Source organism: Pararge aegeria, chromosome 5 (genome assembly GCF_905163445.1).
Source record: "Pararge aegeria chromosome 5, ilParAegt1.1, whole genome shotgun sequence".
Classification (NCBI taxonomy): Eukaryota; Metazoa; Arthropoda; class Insecta; order Lepidoptera; family Nymphalidae; genus Pararge; species Pararge aegeria.
In genome coordinates this window covers 14726964-14749405 of record NC_053184.1, presented here as the reverse complement: position 1 = coordinate 14749405, position 22442 = coordinate 14726964, and the positions used below count along the sequence as shown (strand labels likewise).

The 22442-nt window shown below is 36.6% G+C and overlaps 1 protein-coding gene across 4 annotated transcripts in view; it reads right to left on the bottom strand.

Annotated features, from left to right (window-relative positions):
- Positions 1–19254, bottom strand: part of LOC120624073 (protein sprouty) — a 62134-nt gene extending 42880 nt beyond the window's left edge. The window contains exons 1-2 of one of the 4 annotated variants that reach the window (XM_039890404.1): positions 19149–19254; positions 18533–18792 (exon numbers count right to left, since the gene is read on the bottom strand). The gene's annotated coding sequence lies outside the window, so the exon portion shown is untranslated. Of the gene's footprint in view, positions 1–18532; positions 18793–19113 lie in introns of all 4 variants that reach the window. The other 3 variants (XM_039890405.1, XM_039890408.1, XM_039890407.1) reach the window with 3 other exon arrangements.
- Between the last annotated feature and the right edge of the window lie 3188 nt (positions 19255–22442).

The window sequence follows — 22442 nt, the reverse complement described above, 5'->3', positions numbered from 1 at the left end:
AACATGTTACACTAATGTTAGTGATTGTCATCACTGCATTTGTTAACTTAAAACTTAAGCTTTCAAATGCGCCCTGGTCTAAGAAGAGAGCACAACAAACTTCGACAGGTTTGTTTTTTGTTATCACCATCTCACAGTCGAGTTAATGTTGAGCTTTGGAGTTAGAGCAAATCATACCCAAGTTTTTTTTATCATATATATACATTCCAGACTATATGTCCAGTCTATATCCTGGAGAATTGTACGGTTCCCCAGTGATATTTGTTTGTGTTTTTCGCAAAGCAAGATATAAGCATGTTTTTGTTAACCGGAAGTTCACGGGTAAGGATAACATAGCATACTCATTAAAAATTCCACGCCAACTAAGTCGCGGGCAACAACTAGTATAATTTGAAACTTTTTAATAGGTTTTGACGGAAGCATATGTGTCTATGAAAGTACCTAAGTGGAAAAACGCCCATAAACAGAGCAACACTTCAGAGGGCAAAGAACAAGATTTGCCCTGCATTCATCAACATGAGGCGTAGGTGTGCCTACAATTACACCGACAACAGCGCCCTTCAGAACACAGCAATGCTGCTTTACGGAAGACATAAACATGGCAGTAGTACCTACTACGACCAGCTCTGTCACAAAGAGCCTTTCTACTACTGCAATATATGCAATCTAAAAGTATGAATGCATACACTTTTATTGTACACCAAAGAAAAAAAAGTAGTTACAGAGATACAAATACATATCAAGAGAGTACAATTTGGTGGCCTTATCGCTACATAGCGAATTCTTCCAGGTAACCAATGGCGTAAAAGGAAAAAACATAGAAAAGAGGTAGGTGGTGCAATAAATAATATTTAAAAATTATACAAATATATAAATTAAAATATATATATTATATATATATATATCTATATAAATATATCACATATAAATACAAATAAAATATTTAACATAAATACCTATATAAATAGATAACAAATAACATCCTCAATAAATAATTAAAATTACACACTTAAAATGATCCGCTTCAGCGATGTTGGGCTGATAAAAGTATCTAACTTTTTTTTTAAATATTAAATGCTTATTAATTAGTCCGGTTATGCCATTATGATGCCATTCATATAGGATGCCCTCATAACGCGTCTTTTGCATTCGCTGTATCGTGTTTCTTACTGCACCTAAAATTTATCTTTTCAAGTACTTAATGCAATTTTGGCGTTAGCATTTTAAACAATTACATCACTTAACAGTTAATTAAAAAATAAACATTATAACCCAATGTTCCTTTTATATTTTTAAAATGAATTGTTCGAAATGAGTGACACTCCTAACTTCCTGTAAGACGTATCGAAATGAAACAATTTCCTCTCATTCTTAAGTTTATCGCAGACTGCTACAGGCCGTATGAGCAGCAAGATCTGATAGACCGAGCGACCAACTGAAAAATTCTGTTAGCAGTACAAGTCGACTGTATGAAAAGCGTCGAGCCGACCGTTTATATCAATAATTATATTTACTTTACTTTATATAAAAACAAATTTTTTTAGAAATTAAAGATAACTGTAAATTAGTCCAAGTTTAGTTTAAGTTACAAGTTCAAATAAAAGAATTCAAAAATTCGTATGGCGCAACCCCTTCACGCAGTCCGAATGTGCAGCATTATTTAATATGGAGCAATATTAAGAACATAGTAAATTTAAATCTTAACAATGAACACATCTAAACATTTGTGTTACGAGTGTGTTACCATAAGAATTAAAGCATTAACATGGTTGGTGAAAAGTTTAAAATTAGATTTTTTTGTATAAAGATAAGATAAAAAATAATTCTACTAGTCAAGTATTTTAATTCGATACCCATGTTGCGAGAATTGTACCTAAACGTAACTCTCCATGTTGTAGTGGCAGCCATCTTGGATTTGTAATTTGTCGTAGTGTATTATAGCATTCTACTAGTACATTCTACATTCATTCTTCACATTTGATAAAATTTGTCGGACTAGTCAAGCCCTTTCATTTGATTCCCATATTTAGGGAGTTGTGAAACCTGACCATCTTTGACTGATTTTTATCAAATATAGATTTATTCACATTTCAAACAAAAAAACTAAATATAAATCGGTTTCTCCGTTCGGGAAATACAACCCCACAGATAGACAAACAAGCACATACACATACGGACACGTTAAACTTATAACTCCCCAAATACACCAAAATTAAATCATGACTTATATCTTGCAATTTATAATATTTTTTTCTGGCAAACCTGCATGCTACATCGAAAAAAAACAGACCCAAATTGTGATAAATGATCATCATCATCGCCGTCTTTAGCCTATTAAAGTCCCTCTACTCACGCGCAGGCCTCATTTCCTTTAGAATAGAAGGTTTGCAAGCCAACGCAGACTCACATAGCTTCAGTAGTGAGCAATTGACCGTACCGTCGGCGCGTTCTTCATTCACTCTTTCTGTCTTATAAATTTGTTGAGTGCGGCTCTTGAGCTTCCAAAACTTTTTGCGGCTTTTGCAGCAATGAGCGATCAATTTATAGGCATAAATATAATTTTAGTGACCGGATGCTCAAATAGGCATGAACACTTTTTAAAGTTTCGTTCGTACAAAAACCGTTAGAAAAAACGGCAAGTAAACGCACCGCGGGCTACGTGCCACATGGACAGGGTTGGAAACAAAAGGCACGCTTGAATATGTTCTACAGATGTGCTATAATCGTAGAGTATGTTTAGGGTTGGCGCTCAAAAATAATGTTTATTTTTTGATTGACTCCAAAATGAGATTTTTTGTGTATATTAAAAAAATGCTTATATTATGCAAACAATTATAATTGAAAAGATGAAAATTTTAGTTCAAAATCTTCTATCAGCTACTTTTACAACAGCAACAGGCCTACAGCTAATCTGTACATAAATCTTAATAGTTTTTTTTGTATGTTTGAACCCGATAATATCAAAAGTACCTACTTGTGCAATTCCAAAAGTATATGTTGCGATTACAAGAACACCATACATACAATACAGTTGTATATTAGGATAGATTATTAATATCATATAAAACGAGGGCTGATAGTACTAAAGCCAGTAAAATCGGGCGAAACCATAGGAGTCAGCTTTATATATATATATATATATTAAGCTCAGCTTCACATATAAAGCAGAGTGATCGACGACTGGCAGCAGAATGACTCACTAAAGACAACAGACTGACTGACGATTTTTGTATGAAAAATTGTTAGTATTGCAATTTGACATATTTTCTTTAAGTTAAAAATTTTATAATAAGTTTTATTGATCACAATTTTTGCACCAACATACAAATAATTATTTGCGTTTGCCACACCTGAGGGTAAATGATGATAACAGCCTCTAGTGTACCGCGCTTGCGGAAAATAAAAGCCGGCATGAGAATCCAGCTTTTGCAAAGCGCATTAGAAACTGGGAAGCAAAATCATTCATAGGATATTAAATACGTTACTATGCCGATCCTTAATGTTGCCTAGTATTTCGATGCTGAAACGCTGGTTTTTAGAACTTAAAACTAGGTATATATATTTTTTATATATAATCATTTGCGGCAGCCCTGCAAAGTCTTTCAAACATGAACAATGTATACATACCTTCTCATGTCCCATATCGCGATTCTAGTTTTGGCGCTAAGACAAGTGAAAACATAAATTGTATATTAAAATTTTAATTAAAGATTATATCGTTGGCATTTCCAAATAGGTAACTATAATTTGTGTAGTACCAATTTTAGTGACTTTGCAGGGGAATTTATGGTTAGTAAAAATCATCACCTGTCTCTTTATTTGTGATCGATGCCTGTCTTACTCCCGGGACACTGAGCTGGGTCTCATAGGTGAGAGGGATAAAGAGCTGACTCACTATTCTTTTTTTTATATTCTTGATGTTAGATATAATAATTATAGCGGTGAAAGCGCATTGGGTAGGAGCTTTTCTAAGTTATGTGCGTTTTAAGTAATTAAAGTATCACTTGTTTCAACTGTGAAGAAAAACATCGTGAGGAAACCTGCATGCCGTAGAGTTCTTCATAATGTTCTCAAAGGTGTGTGGAGTTCACCATTCAGCACTGGGCAAGCGTGGTGGACTACGGCATTAACCCCTTCTCGTTTTGGGAGGAGATCCTCGCTCTGTAGTTGGCCGGTTGATGTGATGATGATGATGAATAATTATATATGCAATTTAAATATGTAGATATTAGCACCTACTAATATCTTTGTAGGTATTAGTACCTACCAGTTTTCATGATCAACATATGAAGCCATACCGGCCGACGACAGGGCAGGATCCGCCACGATGAGAAAGGTTTTAGTCATAGCTCGCCTACTGCGGATTTTTTCGATTACCTACCAGTATTAAAAAGCTGATTATTTAACACTTAACACTTATAACTTAAACTAAATTTATTTACTATTTGTTCATTTTCTTTTAATAGCTTAAATAAGGGTTTGATTAAAATATAAAAATTGATACGAAATCTATTCCATAAACTTTGCAAATCGGTCTGAATTGTACAGATATAGAACATGTAAATCGATTTCTAAAGTTGGCGACGTGAATAACACGTATCTATTCTAAATTTAGAACCATTGACATATATAAAGGAACGACTACATCACGTGTTCACGTTTACAGTATTGAAGTTGGGTTCAATTGGTCGCGCATGCTCTGTCATGGGAGACAATCGTGATTATTTAATTTGCAGAAATGGCAAGTTGTGTGGTGTATGTTTGCTCCTACTATGCTAAAAAGTGGGACACGATAACTGCGTAGCGTTTTGCAAGTTACGTTACCGATTTTTATAGAATTAGGCTTAAGCTCACTTTATTGTGGAGCTAGACGTAGTCAGTATTTATACAGCTACATTCGAGTACCGGCAATGCGCGAGAATATCAAAGCGTATCAAAGTCTACAAAATAGACGATTTATCGAAATTTTAGAATAACATAGGAACCATAAGTACTTAACACCTACACCCGAATTCAGTGAAAACATATTTTTTAAGTTTAGGGATATCTCAACATTTAAATACGCCATAAAATTTTTAGTGGACAGGCAGAATTTAAATTTCGTAATCACTTTTATCCAGAGCAACAGCACGATCTCAAGATCACACATCTATTTTGGAGCTTAAAATTATGGCAAGCATAAAATTAACCAGGTTTTGCGTAAGAAAATTCTAAGTTCGCTACAAGATAAGTACATCTCAGCCTTGGTATTTAATATATGAATCTAGTTTTTCTACTAAGGTGGACGTTTCAGCCAAACATTCAGAGCGCCGTATCTTGATATATATCTATGTTGAGAACCTAATAATATATCTATTGTCATCAACTATGAATTGCAAAGCCTATTCTTGTTTGTTTAAATATAGGTAGGTAGCTATCAAATAATAATTGTGTGGGTTCTATTAATAGAGTTTGCTCTCATAAATGGACCTGTCTTTGATGTAACGATCTAAGGAGCAAAAAGGAATCTTGGATGGTGATTATTATATTTTGTAAGTGGGTATGTACTAACAACTGACGGCCGACTGGCGCAGTGGGCAGCGACCCTGCTTTCTGAGTTCAAGGCCGTGGGTTCGATTCCCACAACTGGAAAATATTTATGTGATGAACATGAATGTTTTTCAGTGTCTGGGTGTTTATCTGTATATTATAAGTATTCGTGTATATTATTTATAGAAATATTCATCAGTCATCTTAGTACCCATAACACAAGCTACGCTTACTTTGGGGCTAGATGGCGATGTGTGTATTGTCGTAGTATATTTATTTTTATTTTTTTATTTATTTTTAACTTACAAAGCTTTTTTTTTGAATAGTAAAAGAAAAATAATCTTTTTTTGTACCACGTAACTAAGAACCTTGGGCTCGTAGGTATAATAATATTGAACTAGATGATTTATTTATCCACACTAATGAATTGTTCGTTATTTTTTTATCCATGTTCGGCTCAACAGCTGCACCAATTTTGTTGATAATTAAAACAAAAATAGCTTGTATACTGGACACGGATAGAGTTTATCCGGACAAGCACCCAGGGATAAATTCTAGAATTGAGTATCAAGGTCACCTTTCGTTACATGAACGAGAACAAAGATGTAAGTAAGAGACATGGAAAAATAAAAGCTACTAGGAATCGAAAGCCGATACATAATTATCGCGATTTCATTCAAAAACGGGACTTTGTTTTTCGACAGCGCTAACTAAATTACACAAGAAATAAGTAAGCTGTGGTAACCTAGTGAGTAAAACCTCGGCTTCCCTTTCGGGGGTACCGTGTGCGATGCTTGGCCTACCTTAAAGTTTGTGAGATATGTGCGTGTTAAGCAATTAAATACCTATCACTTGCTTTAACGATGTAGGAAACATCGTGAGGGAAACTGCATGCCTGAGTGTTCTCCATAATGTTCCCAAGGGCGTATGATGTCTATCAAAGCACATTCGACCACCGTAGACTACAACCAAAGCCCTTCGTGTCGTCGATAATGAATTTATAAGGAAATGCCATCTAGATACGAAAGTTAAAATGAAAAATCACGCGACATTGTTGCTACTATTTCTGTCTGGTAATGAGTTTGTGACAATTAGTCGAATAGGTACAATGATCATGAATGAATTAGTGAATGACAGTTCGGCCATGTTTGAATGTTTGTTTACGCGTGCGCGTCGCTCGGGAGGGATCGGACGCGGTCGGGCGTGCTCGTAGCCTGGAAATAGCACGCACAACACCGAAGCGATCGGTCGACGACCCTGCGCCCTGACACTCCAAATATTGGAACCAACTCCATACCGAACCCAAACTTTTCTTTTGGTTACGTACATACTGTAATAAACTAAAATGGGTTGTATTCTACAGTACCTGACTATACCAAACTTTGACTTATTGGTTATGTACGTACATAACTGTTTAATACCTACCTGGCATACTTTGGTCACCCTTGACATATTGGATAGAAGTCGATGTTTAATCATGATATATAACGGACATTAAGCTTTACTTTCTATCCGTCTAAACCAAGTAAATCTGGACGGATGTAATTGAATCTATCGAAGGAAGGCTGGGTCTTGCGCTGCTTACACCATTTAATGAAACGCGCTGTCCGTTGACCGTCACTTGCCAATACGGCGACGAGTAAAAAATATATTTCGTAGTGTTAATCTTAATTAAAACATAACAAGACAGTACCTAAACGAAACCCAAAGACGCGTTACAGTAATCGACACTCGACTACATAAGCACCGACTTCGGGGTCCTTTGATTCAGGCATAATCCCATAACTAAAGTGCAGAGTTGAACTGGCCTGCCCACACCAGCACTAATAAACGTGTTCCATAGGCAGTGGGACAAGTAGGCACAAATTACGGCCTCCTGCCTACAGAGTGGCTTTTGCAAGCGGATATGGCTCTTTGATATGCAGGCTATTTGTGACTAGCTGATGACCGCGACTTGTTCCGCATTATTTTCGGTTTTTTAAGCAGATACAGAAAAAAGCACCCTATGTCCTATGTCCTATCCTATGTTTACTCCAGGATGTTTCCAGGATGCAAACTATAATTATATACTTATTATCTGTGCAAAATAGCGCTGAGATCGATTTAGCTGGTGAGCTCTGCACACCGTTACAAAAGTTTTATTTTTAAATATATTTTTATCCTTTTATACTGGAATGCGAAGTATCTTTAGTCGATTGGTAGACTTTACGTGCCTTACGTGCCTTAAATAAAGCGAGTGATATTTTCATTAATTAAATTAAAAACGCACATAACTCCAAAAAGTTAGACGTGCAAATGCATGCCAGGGAACGAACACGGTTCCCCCGAAAAGGAGGTCAAAGTCCTAACTACTAAGCTATCACCGCTATAAATTCCATATATAATTGATTAAAATACCGCATTTAAGCTTCCCAGTTCGCCTACGCCACCATTTCGCAAGCGGACGCTTTGGAGGCTGGTGGTACCAAATCGTGAGCCCACGACTCCACGTGGGACGGTGGAAAGCGGAGCGTTATGCAACTGTTCAATATGGCGTACACCTTATTAGATGCGAAAGCCGTTCAAAGGCATTTACGTGGGACACTTGGATAGGTTTCGATGTTTTGTAGGTAGCGGTAGGCTGTACTACAGGTACTACGAAAACGAAATATCCGTTAAAATTCTGAACTTCATCATTCGAATACTCATATCAAATGCACTTAGAAGATGTTCTATAAAACATATTTTTTACATTATTATACGGTGATAACTTCACCGGTTAGTTCAAAGCTGAATCAGAGTTTCAAACCGGTTGACATCTTGGAGATGTAACTTAAAAAGTTCAAAGTTTGTGTTAAATGTAAGCTTATAGAAAAGTTCAAAGTTTGTATTAAATGTAAACTTATATATAAACTTATACGATAAAAAAAGGTTAGGTGTGAATGACAACCAGGTTGGTCTTCTTGTCGTTTTAAATGACAATGTGAGATGGTAATAACCAAAAAAACCACTCGGCTAAATTTGTCGTGGGCTTCTTCTTATACCAGGCCACGTTGGGAACCCCGCAGCTATAGTTTTAGATTTACAAATATCGTTATCGCTTTCATGTCACTACAATGTACGAATTGTTCATGTTATGTTCGCATCATGAGTGTCATTCATGGGATTGAATAAAGATATTTTTACTTTGACTCTGAAAAACTAGGGCTTGTTTTTCAGAATCAAAGTAAAAATAGATACCCTTTCTTTACATACAGATAATTTAATATAATATATAAAAGATATTGGAATACATTACATGGTTATAAGTTTCAGTACATGGTATTCATCAGTCTAATGTCCTTTCACGCAGCTTCGCAGCTGGTAATCAGGCTTAGGTAGTGAACGGAAAATGGTATTTTAAAGGTCAAATTAAGAACTCTACAGTCTGATTCTGAATTTGACGAACCATTTATTTTACCAGCTGGAGTCAATTTGACTCACTCAGCACAATCTATTGCTTGTGCTACAGCACAACTTGGTAATCTTTGAAACAGTGTTTTTTTTATCTATGCTAAATTTTGTGGCAAGTGCCGTAAGGTCTAAAAAGGAAGCGTATTCGCATAAAAATAAGTAGTAAAGCAGTTTGTTTATTAAAATTGTTTCGCTAGTGACTATATTATTTTTTAGTTGAAGATACTAGGGCACCATAGCGTCACCTATTCGCGAGAATTCATTGCTAGTATTGATTTCCTACCAAATATATAGCTAGCTATAAAGTTACATCATAACACTCTAATCCGTTTATACTCAGCATCGGCGGAATCGGAATTATAAATCGATTAGCCGTAGCTTTTGGCGGCAGGGCTGATATTTAGATATCTTTATTTAAAATACTGTAATAAGCTTATAATTGACAATTTTAAAGACTGTTTGTTTTCCATTAAACAAAAAATAAGTGTCAATGCACCGAGTCCAAGAAAGATTGATGACATAATGTGAGTCGCAGGGAACCGCTGGATCTAAGCGACACTAGACAATGGTAGTTGGAACTCCCTACAAAGGACCTGCATCTCATCCCTGACCTGATCTGCATCCCACACTCTGCAGCGATGATTATGATGAAAGAACCGAGTCAAAACAGAAAACACTTGCACTTTTAATAAATGCATAATAAGAAAAAAAAAAAAAATAACTAATTGTAATGATTTGTTTTAATGTTGTTTTCATTACTGCAAACTTCCATTATCGTAGGCATTAATAAGGGATTATTCGATTATTTATTATAATTGAATTGGGACCATTTTCAATAAAAGGTATTGCATGTCCTTCACTTGTCCGCGTTTGACGCCTACCGCTTAATTAATGGACATAATAGGGTCACCATAATTTCTATAAAAACTGAATGACTCTGTTTGGAAATTCTAGTCTTGAGGTTATTTTTTGTTTTGCATTCATTCATTTCCCAATCAAGGCCAAAATTATAAGATTTTATGTGTTTCTAACAAAAATCACCCAGTATTTTTTTTAACTCTCTATTTGCTCAGGAAGTACAGAGTTAGAGTTAAAAAATTAGCAATGTCCATCACCGCGCCCCGGAGTGCACGTTAAACCAGTTGATCAGCGTCTTGAGAAAAAGGCGACAGAGCAAATATTTCGTTTGTTTGTAATCGTCTGTACGATGCATCTATGTCTGACGTTTACTGGACATAGACTTTTGTACCAATGAGTTAAATCATAGAAAAAAATATACATATAAAAACCAAATAAGTAAAACCCAAACAACCGAAGTTCTCTTCTTCTTTTTTTTATTATTATCTATCTATCTTCTCCTTCTGCTTTCCTGATACAAGATTGCCTGGAAGAGTTCGCTACTTAGAGATAAGGCCGCCTTTGATATTCTACTTTTTAAGTTTCTTCTATTCCTGTCCATGTCCTTAATTTTATAAGTGGTGTACAAATAAAGTGTAGGTATAAATTTAAAAAAATATTTTTCTTTAAGTTGTAAATCTATACTTAGTTCAAACAAATTCAAACTGTCTCATCCCAAACAGGCTCGCCTCGACTCTATACTAATTTATATTTCGGCGAAAACGAGATGGTATCCCTATAGAAGGTTTTCGAATAAAGTAGGTATAGCGATCTGTTTAGGTAGTGTTGTCGCTTCATCAGCCGCCATAAGTAGGTTATGCGACCTACGCTGCATTTTAATTTTGGCGTTAGCATGAATGTCACGAAAAACACAATTTACCTCTTACCAAACGCGTACGTAATGGACTTAGCAAGGTCTTAAACCCTAAAGTAATAGGTATTGTGTAAACATTTGAAGAAACACTTCAAAAACCTAACCTTGAAACCAATTTTCAATTTGTTCACCAGTGATAGACTGATCGAAATTCGAACATATTTAATTTAAAAAAAAATTTAATCCATTTAGATAAAATACCTATATCGACAGTAGTGTAAAAATCTCGCTACTTTTTTTGCAAAAGGTGGCAAAGTAACCTGCATTGAAGATCGAAAACTTAATTTAAGACTCACAGGCTTTCGGTCGTAGTCCAACTACAGGCTAAAGGGTCAGGGTGAGAAATTCGTTAAACCTAAGAGGCACGGCCCTGGAATCGAACATAGATCACGTGATCATAGTCCAACATGCTGACTACATAACCAGCGAGGCAGTCGTGACCTTTTATAGTGTGCTTATTGTTTGTATGCGCAGCGTAAGTCGAATTATTTATTTGTGCTAGTGTTTCTAGCTATCAGAGGCGGAAACCCTGGTTTGGCATCAGACCAATGTGACGCATCGCATAAATGTTTACGCTATTATATGCAAATACAGTAAAGTACAGAGCGATGATAGCCTGTTGGTAAGTACTTCGGCTTAACTTGCTGGGGAGCCGATTTCAATACCCGGCACGCACCTCTAAGCCTTTTTAGTTAACTATGTGCTTTTTAAAAATATCATTTGCTTTAACAGTGAAGGAAAATATCGTGAGGAGCCTGAATGCTTGAGAGTTCTCCTTTTTAAAAATATCACTTCCTATAACAGTGAAGAAAGATATCGTGAGGAAATCTGCATGGCTTAGAGTTCTCCTTTTTAAAAATATCACTTTCTTTAACAGTGAAGGAAAATATCGTTAGGAAGCCTGCATGCGTAAGAGTTCTTCTTTTAAAAATTATTACTTGCTTTAACGGTGAAGGAAAATATCGTGAGGAAGCCTGCAAGACTGAGAGTTCTCGTTAATGTTTTTAAAGTCAATTAATGTACACATGGCCAACTTGGCGAAGTATTGCTTACACCTGGAGACCTGTAGTCATCATCATCATATCAACTTGTTACCAGTTTACTTTAGGGCACAGGTCTCCTCCCACAATGAGAAAGGTTTAGGCCGCCACGCTTTCCCAGTGCGGATTGGTGGGCTAGTATTGGGTTAATAATGTTGAAATCAACAGTCATCATCATTATCTTACTAACCCAATACCGGCCCACTACGGGCAGGGTCTTTTTCCGAAATGAGAATGGTTTAGGCCGTAGTTCACCAGGCTGGCCTACGCGGAATATTATGGAGATTTCAGGCATGCAGGTTTCCTCACGATGTTTTCCTTCACCGTTGAAGCTAGTGATTTTTGATTGATAAACGACACATAACTTAGAAAAGAGAGGAGCTGGGATTCAAAGACGGCTCTCTGACAGTGAAGCGGAATTCCTAAACTCTAGACTATCACCGCACAAAAAATTGTGCTTTACCTATTGTTTTGTATGATGTGATGCTTACAACGTGGTACAATGCTACCGACCCTTTTAATAAAATCACAAAAAGATTCGTGAAATATATGGAAACCCAAAACAAAACAAAATGGTTTTACAACGCGGGGATCTAGAACGATCGCTGTGCGCATGAAGCGATAAAATTTGCAATTGAACTCTAAGTATGCCATAGGTGCTTTTTGAATACTCATTGCGAATTTTAATTACTTAATTGTGTAACATTAATTGAGGGTATTTATTATAAATATTATCTAGTGATATTAATAACTACGGATGAAATCTTATATTAGAGATGTTGCTATGAAGCGATAAGTGCGCCAAATTGTATACGTGTTCTTTCTTTTTTTATGTACTTTTTACATTAGGTTTAATTTGGCGAACGTAGTTATCACCATCACCTCATTATGATGTAAACATATATATGTGAACGCTTCTTAAGTGGCTGTGATAGGCCTACATAGGAATATTTGAATTTGAGTTTGAAAATACCTACCTGTGCCTCCAGTGTAACTTATCACCTTAACAAACTTAACGTGATAGAGAACGTATAGATTTGTCAAATAGTGACGGGTGCGCCCCTAGTAAAATGAAAAAATGGTAAATTTACAGTATAATTGTTCGTTTAGATAAATGCATTCAGATGAGATGTTGGTGAGGATAATATAATAAGTTAAAAGTCATAAAACAAGCGCGTAGAAACTGCAGTAAGTGTCTTAAAAATAAACGTCGCATAACTTCGGAACAGTTACGCAGTAAGAGGTGCTGTCAGTTGGTGTACCGAGTGAGGCAAGCGATTTAGCGTTACGATTTCGAGTAGAAATCGTTCAGGGTAAGTGTTTTAATATAACTGTCATAAGCCCTTACCCTTTCTTGCCCCTAATATCCCGTTACCTTCATCATTACTTACAACCAGTTGAGACTGCAGTAAAGGGCTAACTTGTGGGAGAAATAAACAAATTTGTTTTATTAATATCGAAGGGCCTATGTTTCTCTTTTTCTAAGGCAGAAGCGCGTTGTGTTGAAATAAATCTAACAATAAATCATAATAAAATTGTTTAAATTATTAAATTAACCACTAAAAGTTTGCCCTTGACTGCGATCTCACCCGCTGGTAAGTGATGATTTTCGGTAAAAGGTCACTTAACGGCACGTCTTTTTTGAAATGATGGTAACTAGCCACGGCCACAGCCTCCCACTAGATCAGCCCGAATTGCTAAAATGCCCTTCCGAGGATCGAACCGGGACCTGCCACAGCGCTCACAGATGCGTCAGGGAAGTCTTTTAAACTTAGAATTGAATTACTGCTTTTATTTTTAAATCGTATCTTAAAATCACACAAATGTTGACATTACAACCGCTATAGGTGCGTAGGATCTTGATGTCAGATGACTATAGCTTTTGGCGGCATCTAGCCCACATAATACCACGAATTGGCTAAATGATATATATATCGTTAATACTTAATAGCGAGGCATCTACACATAAAGGTAGGCATCCAAAACCAAAAAGATTGGTTCGCAAGAACTTAATTTCCGGAAAACCGGTAATAGGTAAACAAATACCGATTCTTAAGCTATATAAATAATAAAACTAACTATATTACATGGATAGTCGGTGCCAATATATTTGGTATTAAAATAATGAAGCTCTTTAAGAACTGGGGCATCTATCCCGGTTTTACCCTATGGAGCTACGAGACAGCGGTCCGTACAAACCACCCAAAGAATGAATGATCGTAAATACGATTTCCATTAATTATTTCTCAAGTGTTATCGACTCGGCCGAGTCTGGTGGCGATATTCGCGATAGCCGATGCAGGCGGAGTCGGGGCACTTCCTGCGGTTACGTGACACGCGGTCCCCTTATCGGGTCCATTGATAGATTTATCTGGCGAGGTCGCGTCGCCCGCGCCTTCTCCCCACGCTATCACGCAAACGGTCACCTCACGTTTTAAACTCAGTGGATTCTTCATATCTATATTCCATTTAAACTTGAAATATATATTTTTTATAAAGTTGCTGAAAATGTGGTAAGTACTTTTAGTAGCTTTATAACATGCGGAAAGTTTTACTTTCTAGAGCTTTTTACCTTTCCCTTTTTTATAAAGGTTTTTCATAAGTCCAACTTAAATGTTTATATTCAACCATTTTATGTACTTTTTCTAACAAAAACATTATGTATAATACACGGTGCTTAAATTTAAAAGATTAAAATTGCATAATTGACTTAAGGGTTACCTAATTTTAAAACTATCCAATACTTTAACCTAATTAACCTTAAAGTGGTAATACTTATTGTATTACGATATACCTACTGCATAGGTGTATATTTATATAATGATGGTAATAAAATAATTATATTTGTCGGTCCCCCGTAAGTGAAGCCGAAGCAATAACTGTATATAATAATACTAGACTGTCACCGCTCCATAATCATAAAAATAAGAAATGTTAAGTTTTTTGTGAACTGATATTGAAGTAAAAGTGATATGTTGTATTACAGATTGTACAGCACTGTAGGAGGTTGAAATGTTTATAAATCAGATGTTTAACATTCGCCCGCTCAGTTATGACTTATGACTGCCAGTGCCCAGAGACTACTGTGCTTTCGGCGAATTTGAATTCCACGAAACATTGTGTCGAGCCGTAGGTACATGCATCTGTGTACTACCTATACGTAGTTTACTTTAGCTAAAATTAGACTATTCCATTTTATAGCACGGTACTAGCGCAGTCATCCATTTATTAATACTATAAAAGGAATAATGCCGCGTTGGCCACAGGGTTAGCAAATTCAACTATGGATCACGAGGTTCTATATCCTAGGGCATGGAATTGTTTTTTTGAAAGGGTTTTTTTCCTTTTAATATTCTCCGAATTTAGGAAGTTGGAGTCCGAGCCTCGACTTAAGCCATCACGACAACACACACACACACACACACACACACTCTCACACACGCACACACGCACACGCACATACACACACACTCTCACACACACACGCACACACGCACATACACTCACACACAAACACACACACACACTCACACACGCACATACACACACACACAAACATATATACACAATCACACACACTCCCACACACACACACTCACACCCACACAAAAACGCATGCGCGCGCGCACACACTCGCTCGCAAAAACATGCACTATCCGTTTCCTATCCATACGTGCACCATCAGATGGCATGAAAGCTGAGACAGCGCCCTATTCAGCCAATAAAAAAATATAAGCTATACGTAAGTATTAAGTTATGCATTCTTTCTGATTTTTTTATTTTTTTTGGCTTAATAATCGATGATTTTTAATTTACAAACCACCACGAGCATTTTCGCATTTTTAATAGTGAGTAGTGACACGTTTAAATATTTCGAAATAAAATAGTTTAACTCTTAAGGGCCCTTCCTTTTTCATTTTCATGTGATCATTTGAACTAACCGTAGTACGCAAGGCCGCTGATAAGGTTCCCTGCACATGAGGGTTAACACCTACGCCTTGGGACCCTCAGGTTGATGGACACAGGGCGGCCCTTTGCAGGGAGTTTTACTTGCCGGCCCTGTTTCTTGGTTTATAGGCAATAGTTTGCCGTTTACCATCAGGTGAGCCATCTGCGTGGTATGTCAATTAATTATTTTCACAAAGAGTAGCAAGCCGCCCCGATCCCCGGGTGCTTCGAGGAGTCATGCCTAGTGTATACTGTTCATATCCTGTAATTAAAATTAATTAGGAAGGAACTAGAAACATGGGTGATTAGTTTTTGTTACATTTAACTTTTTCTAGATTAATGTTTATTTAAACCCTTTTGTAAATACACAAGTTTATTCGTATTATATATAGCTATCATAATATAAAGCATGAAAGTATTATCATCATCTTAACCTATAACAGTCCACTGCTGGACATAAGGCCTCTCCCGACAGGAGGGTTTGCCAGTCCTCCGGTATATTCCCTTAGGGAATATACCGGAGGACTGGCAAACCCACTGGCACTGGAAAGGGCGGGGGTTGGGGGGCGATGACAACTGTATTCTGTATATCTGCCGTCACTACGGCCACCACGGCATGAAAGTATAAAGGAACAAAAAAAACCTTGTCACATTTACTGCAAAGGTAAGCCCTTAACCTCGCATCGCTTCAAATGTATCGAAAAAACCGTCTGGCGCCACGTTGATAACCGTCTTAATTTTCTAAAAGCCCTGTCATATTGGCTTTTAAAGTAAATAATGGACGTAATTCTTTTAAAACACGGATAAGTTTCTGGTAGCCCTTTGTGGATATTTATCTTATCAATGAAATAGTGTTCCGGAGTGTTTTTTTTTGTTGGTGGCATTTGGGCTTTGGCACGCGCTTTGTTCGCTTCACAACGAGCGCTTGTTCTTGTGGCGATTACTGCGATAGGTGCACTTCCTACAAGTGATCTGAAAAGCTGGCTTTCCACTACACGCAGATGCGCGATGCGAAGATATACTCAGCGTGTTGAGAATCTGCCTTTAGCCGCAATTTGCCACCCCATGATTTTCGTAACATTTATTTTATTTGTATAATATAGAAGTAATGGAGCTTTTTGTGACAGAGCTCGTCGCCAAGTATTTGCAAGCATTACTTTGGAACACATTCCGTGGGTCTGAAACGCCTCAGGTTTATGGAGCCAGGGTGGAACTTTGTCTCATCAAATATTTAAGAAAACGGATTATTTTATAAAACACCGGTCAAATGCGATTCGTTTCGACAAGTATAGGGTCCACATGCACCTTGTTATAAATATTTCTATTTCCTTATCCAAGGGATTTAAAATTGTTAAGATTGCCATCATAAATTACAGCATAGTTAAAGATTTTAAACTAAGATTTTCGTGGTTAATAAACATTTCCTAAATGTAGTTCAACGGGTACATACCACGATAATATTTTGGACTTGTCGATATTTCGACCCAGTTGCATGGATCGTGGTCACGACGGGACTGCGTAGGTACGAGATGTCAAGTTGGATGTCACGGACAGCATAGTTGTTTAATTATTTTGTGTACAGCTTCAAGCTCTCTATTTTCAAAAATAATATTAAGTATGATTGACAGAATTGATAGAATAACTGTCTCTAGTCAATTGTTTTATAAATTTTTCTACATTGTCAAACACGTCATGAGCAGCGTGATCTCCGTCTCCCACAGCTTTGGTGGAAAGTTGCCTTTAAGTGTTCTTATGTGTCGGCATGGAGTGTCGAGTGTCGAGACACAAGCAAGCAACGGGACCGGCTACTGTTAGCCGTCGGCGGCGGCCCTACTAACAACTTTAATTTCCTGTCAATAGTCTTTTCTTGGTATATAACTGTAAATATAGAAAGAAGGATCTACAATTGCGACCGTGTTATTACTTTTTACTGACCGCTGTCTCCAATTTTTTACGGGCTCTGATTGTTATTAAATAATGTAATAAAAAGGTTTTTATATTTCTCCTTTATTAAACGCTGGTCAGTCAACTATTTGGTACTGATGAACCATAAATTAGTATTATATAAAATAGTGTGAAAAGGTTTAACGTAGTAAATAGTTACGAAAAATGTTTTTTCAAATCTTTATATATATATATATATATATATATATATATATATATATATATATGATATAATATAATAACGCAACCTTAAATAATATATAAATTCAAAATTAATAAAAGCCCCTGACTTCTATAATGTGTATTTTTATACTAGTCACGGTGGCTTCTAGTCACCCGATTACCCCTTTTATTTGATACCAATATTGAGGAACTCAGCACTTCGACTTTACTTTCGGGTGGCCGAGTTATGTGTGAATCTATAATATCACTGGCTTCAACAGAAAGTAAGAATTTCCATAATGTTCTCAAATGTGTGTGTGTGTGGATTCCACCAATTCGCAATGAGCTAGCGTGATGGACTACGGCCTTAACCCGTTCTCATTGTGGTAGTAGACATGTGGGCCGATAATGGGTTGATATCATGATGATGATGGAGGAACTTGAAAAATTAATTTGCCATTTGGAGTTGTTTGTCTATCTTAGATTTGAAGTTTGTCATAGCTTGTAGCATGGCGGCTGCCATCTTGGACCAATTTTCATCAAATATAGCTAAGAAAACTCCCGACTGTTTTATCTTTCACACAAAAAAATCAAAACCAAAATCGGGTCATCTCAATTAACGAAGAGATAAGCGGAATCTTGAATGACAGTGAATGAAGCTGGATTCAAGGTTGCGGAGTCAAAATGTTATAAATAGATAACGCACCGATAGTATCCTCTGGTGATTTGGGAACTATTGCGTGATTTCGCAATTCGTAAATTCGTTACAGGTTACTGGTTAGTTAGAGCGGAGCCACACGAACCATTGCCGGTGCGGTGCGATATCTGAGACGCAGCATTACCCTACGTATAGTTTACTGTGACTTGCCACATGGTGCGTTGCGATTTTTTGCGGTGGTGGAACTTACAAAGGGACCAGACAGACTGACACCCACCAACACTACGATGTTAGTAGCAGATAAGTCGCTGTTAAAAAGTTAGTCACTTGTTAATGCAACGGGACACCACAGTAAACTGCGGTTGCTGAGTCCAGTAACGACCACAGGCAATAGGGCACTTCGTCGATTACTACTTTTGGACGATGGAAACAATTGGGGTCTAGGTCAGTTGCCTATTTCACGTCGGATTTACAATGAATTTCGATGAGGACGTATGCACACATGGCACGTCAAGACGGACGACGTAGCAGTGAGAGACGTTGCGTTGCGACATCGCATTGGCCGTGTGAAAAAATCTTAAAATTCTAATGCGTTTACGCAACGCAATGGAACGCACGTGCGCCCTCACTTTGTGCGTCAAAACCTAGCGGTGCGTCCACGCACCGGCAATACTCGTGTGGCTTCACTCTTATTCGCGATTCGATTCAGAATTGTCACTAGACTCGCGAGGCGCGACGGCACGCTGCGTGGCGACCCCGCGGCCGTTCGCAGGCCGACTGCTCGACGGTCGCTACTCATTCACTCGCGCACATGAATGAACGATGCTAGCACGTGGCCGAAAACCGCTGAATCTCTGCCCTGGCAGGAAACACTGGATCGACCTTGTTCAACGGTGACTAGACCTATTAGTTGACTACGTGAACTATTGTAAGTACCTACGTTTATAACTGTTGCATAAATGCACATCGCTCAGTTATACGTAATATAACGACACTATTCCCAATACTATAGCTCTAAGGGTCAATCACTAAGTTTTAATACGTCATATTCACAACGTTATTAGTAATATGACAGCAAACTATGGGTTAATTTCCAATGTTTAAAATCTATTTATCTATTAGTTTTAATCGAATAGGTCCAAACACAAACATACAGTTCAAAAGAAAATATTTGAATCACCTAAGAGGATTCCAGTACCTTTCCAGTTAATGGAAAATTTATGATCAAACGAACTTACCTGTAAGTGAAGTTCGATCCAAATTATGCGAGCAAGCTTCATTCGACGCGATTTGGGGTTTTACTTATTGTAGCAACACTCTCTAGCTTAAAAAAGATTAAAATTTCTAAGGAGGTATTTTTTCATCCAGATAAACGATTGCTCGTATCTCCTTTCAGACTTCATCACAATCACGCCTTCACGTTATTCATAGTAGGGAAAAAACAATTTTTCGTATGGTATCACTATATTTTTCCCACCCTCACGTAGACATCCCTACCATCAATCATTAGTTTAAAGCAATCTATTCTAAATTAAACTTTATTTATTTATTTTTTTTTTTTTTATCTATCAGATGTATTATTTTTATCACTTTACTGGGAGGGTCTTTTTTTTTTTTTTTTTTACACTTAAAAATAGTTATTACCTTAGGGTGGGTCCCCCACAAATCGCGTCGAATGAAGCTTGCTCGCATAATTTGGATCGAACTTCACTTACAGGTAAGTTCGTTTGATCATAAATTATGCTTCACAAGCTTCATTCTAGCGATTTGGGGTTTTACTTATTGTAGATGTTTATAGCCGTATTTGTAAAAATAATACATAAAACAGGTATTCTTCTTAAAATAACACATCAAAAACTTTTTAAGTTGAATTTTTATTCTAATAAAGTTAACAAAAAACATTAAGTTACCTACTTTTAATTCACAGGTAGATAAAACAAAAAAAAAAAATTAACAATCATATTAAATTTAAAATTCTTTCGTTTACCATTTAAGAAGTCTTTTTTCTTTAATAGAATGTAATAAACTCTTATTAATCTAATTATCTTAGTTACAATGGTTGCTAAGAATGGATTGAGCAAATGAGCTTTTATCGTTAACAATAACTTCCTTATTATAAAATTTAGCAAAAACTCCAGATGCTTCATAAAATCGGGTATTTTGATAATCACTTCACTACCCTGATTTACAAACACGTTTCTAGTCTTTATGAGAGATATCGTCTGGACACGATGAGCCGTCACCAAGGCAATAAGTGTAACAGCTTTCTTTGAAAGGTCCTCTAAGCTCAACGTATGGTTGGGCCATAACTTGCTTAAATAATTCAAAACTATATTAGGTTCCCAAGTTATATCATATTTAGGCGCGGGAGGCCGTAACCTATACACTCCCTTCATAAATCTCTTAACTCTGGTATCATCAATAGAATTTCCCATTAATAAACTTATTGCTGATTTATGAGAGTTAATAGTCCCATACTTTGCTCCCTGGTCAAAAAACTGACTTAAATAATGTATAATTTCTGGAATCGATGCAGAGCAATAGCTTAGTTCTTTATTCTCGTAATACGTTATCCAAGACCTAATACATCCATCATATTGCTTATAGGTACTGTCAGCTAAAGACGATAAGATGATATCCACAGATCTTGAGGAAAGATGTCGTTCTATTAGCGTTTTCCTGACAATCGCACGGCAATCAATTCTAGCGAGCTGTGCAGATTGTGATGAAGTCTGAAAGGAGATACGAGCAATCGTTTATCTGGATGAAAAAATACCTCCTTAGAAATTTTAATCTTTTGGTATAATGGATACCACGGTTGGGTAGGCCAATTTGGTATTACAACAATGCCCTCCGCCCTATCATCTATAATTTTACGAATCATCTTTAGTACTAATGCAAATGGAGGAAAAGCATAAAAATTAAGATGAGTCCAAGATATTGTGAAAGCATCAATTGTCCAAGCATCAGGATCCTGTTTCCAAGATACATAAGTAGAACATTTCTTATTATTTCTAGATGCGAACAAGTCTACTGTAGGTTGTCCTAGCGACAGAATGATTGCTTGAAAGGCATAGTCTGCAAGTTCCCATTCTGTCTCCTGAAATTTAATTCTAGACCTGGTATCAGCTTCCACATTATCCTTGGATTTGATATAAGATGCAAATATAAAAATTTCCCTATTTTCACACCATTGCCAAATTTGTCGTGTAATTTCTTCAAGGTGTGGATATTGTATACTACCCATTTTATTAATACATGCTATAGCAGTAGTGTTATCGATTCTCAAAAGAATCTCTGTATTAGTAATATGTTTAGCATAAACTTTTAAAGCAAAAAAAGCTGCTTTAAGCTCTAATAAATTTATGTGTTTCGTCCTTTCTGCGTTGGTCCAAAAACCATGCGATCCGTTTCCGTTACAATATGCTCCCCAACCCGTAAGAGAAGCGTCTGAGAAAATCTCAAAGGTAAAATTATGACTGCGTAGCTTAGCATAATAGGCTTTAATATGTCTCAACCACCATAACATATCTTCATTCAATCTTGCTGGAATTTGTATAATTTGATCGTACGACGAATTAGATAATAAACATAAAAATTTAAATCTTTCAAAACGCTTAGTATATAACCAAGAGTAATCTATAGCAGGACAAGCTGATATTAAATTACCAAGAAAACTAGAATAATCCCGTAAACTACAAGTCTTTGTATTTAAGAACTTTAAAATTAATTGTTGAATTTTAGTTCTCTTTTCAAAGGGTAGCTCCAATATCATATCTTCTGAATTAAATATATAACCTAAATATTTGCACTCCTTTGAAGGTGTTAAACAACTCTTATCATAATTTATTAGAAATCCCAGACCTTCGAGAAGGTTCTTGATAAATATAATGTTTTTAAGGCACTCCACATATGAACTGCCAAATATTATTATATCATCTAAATATATAACTGTTAA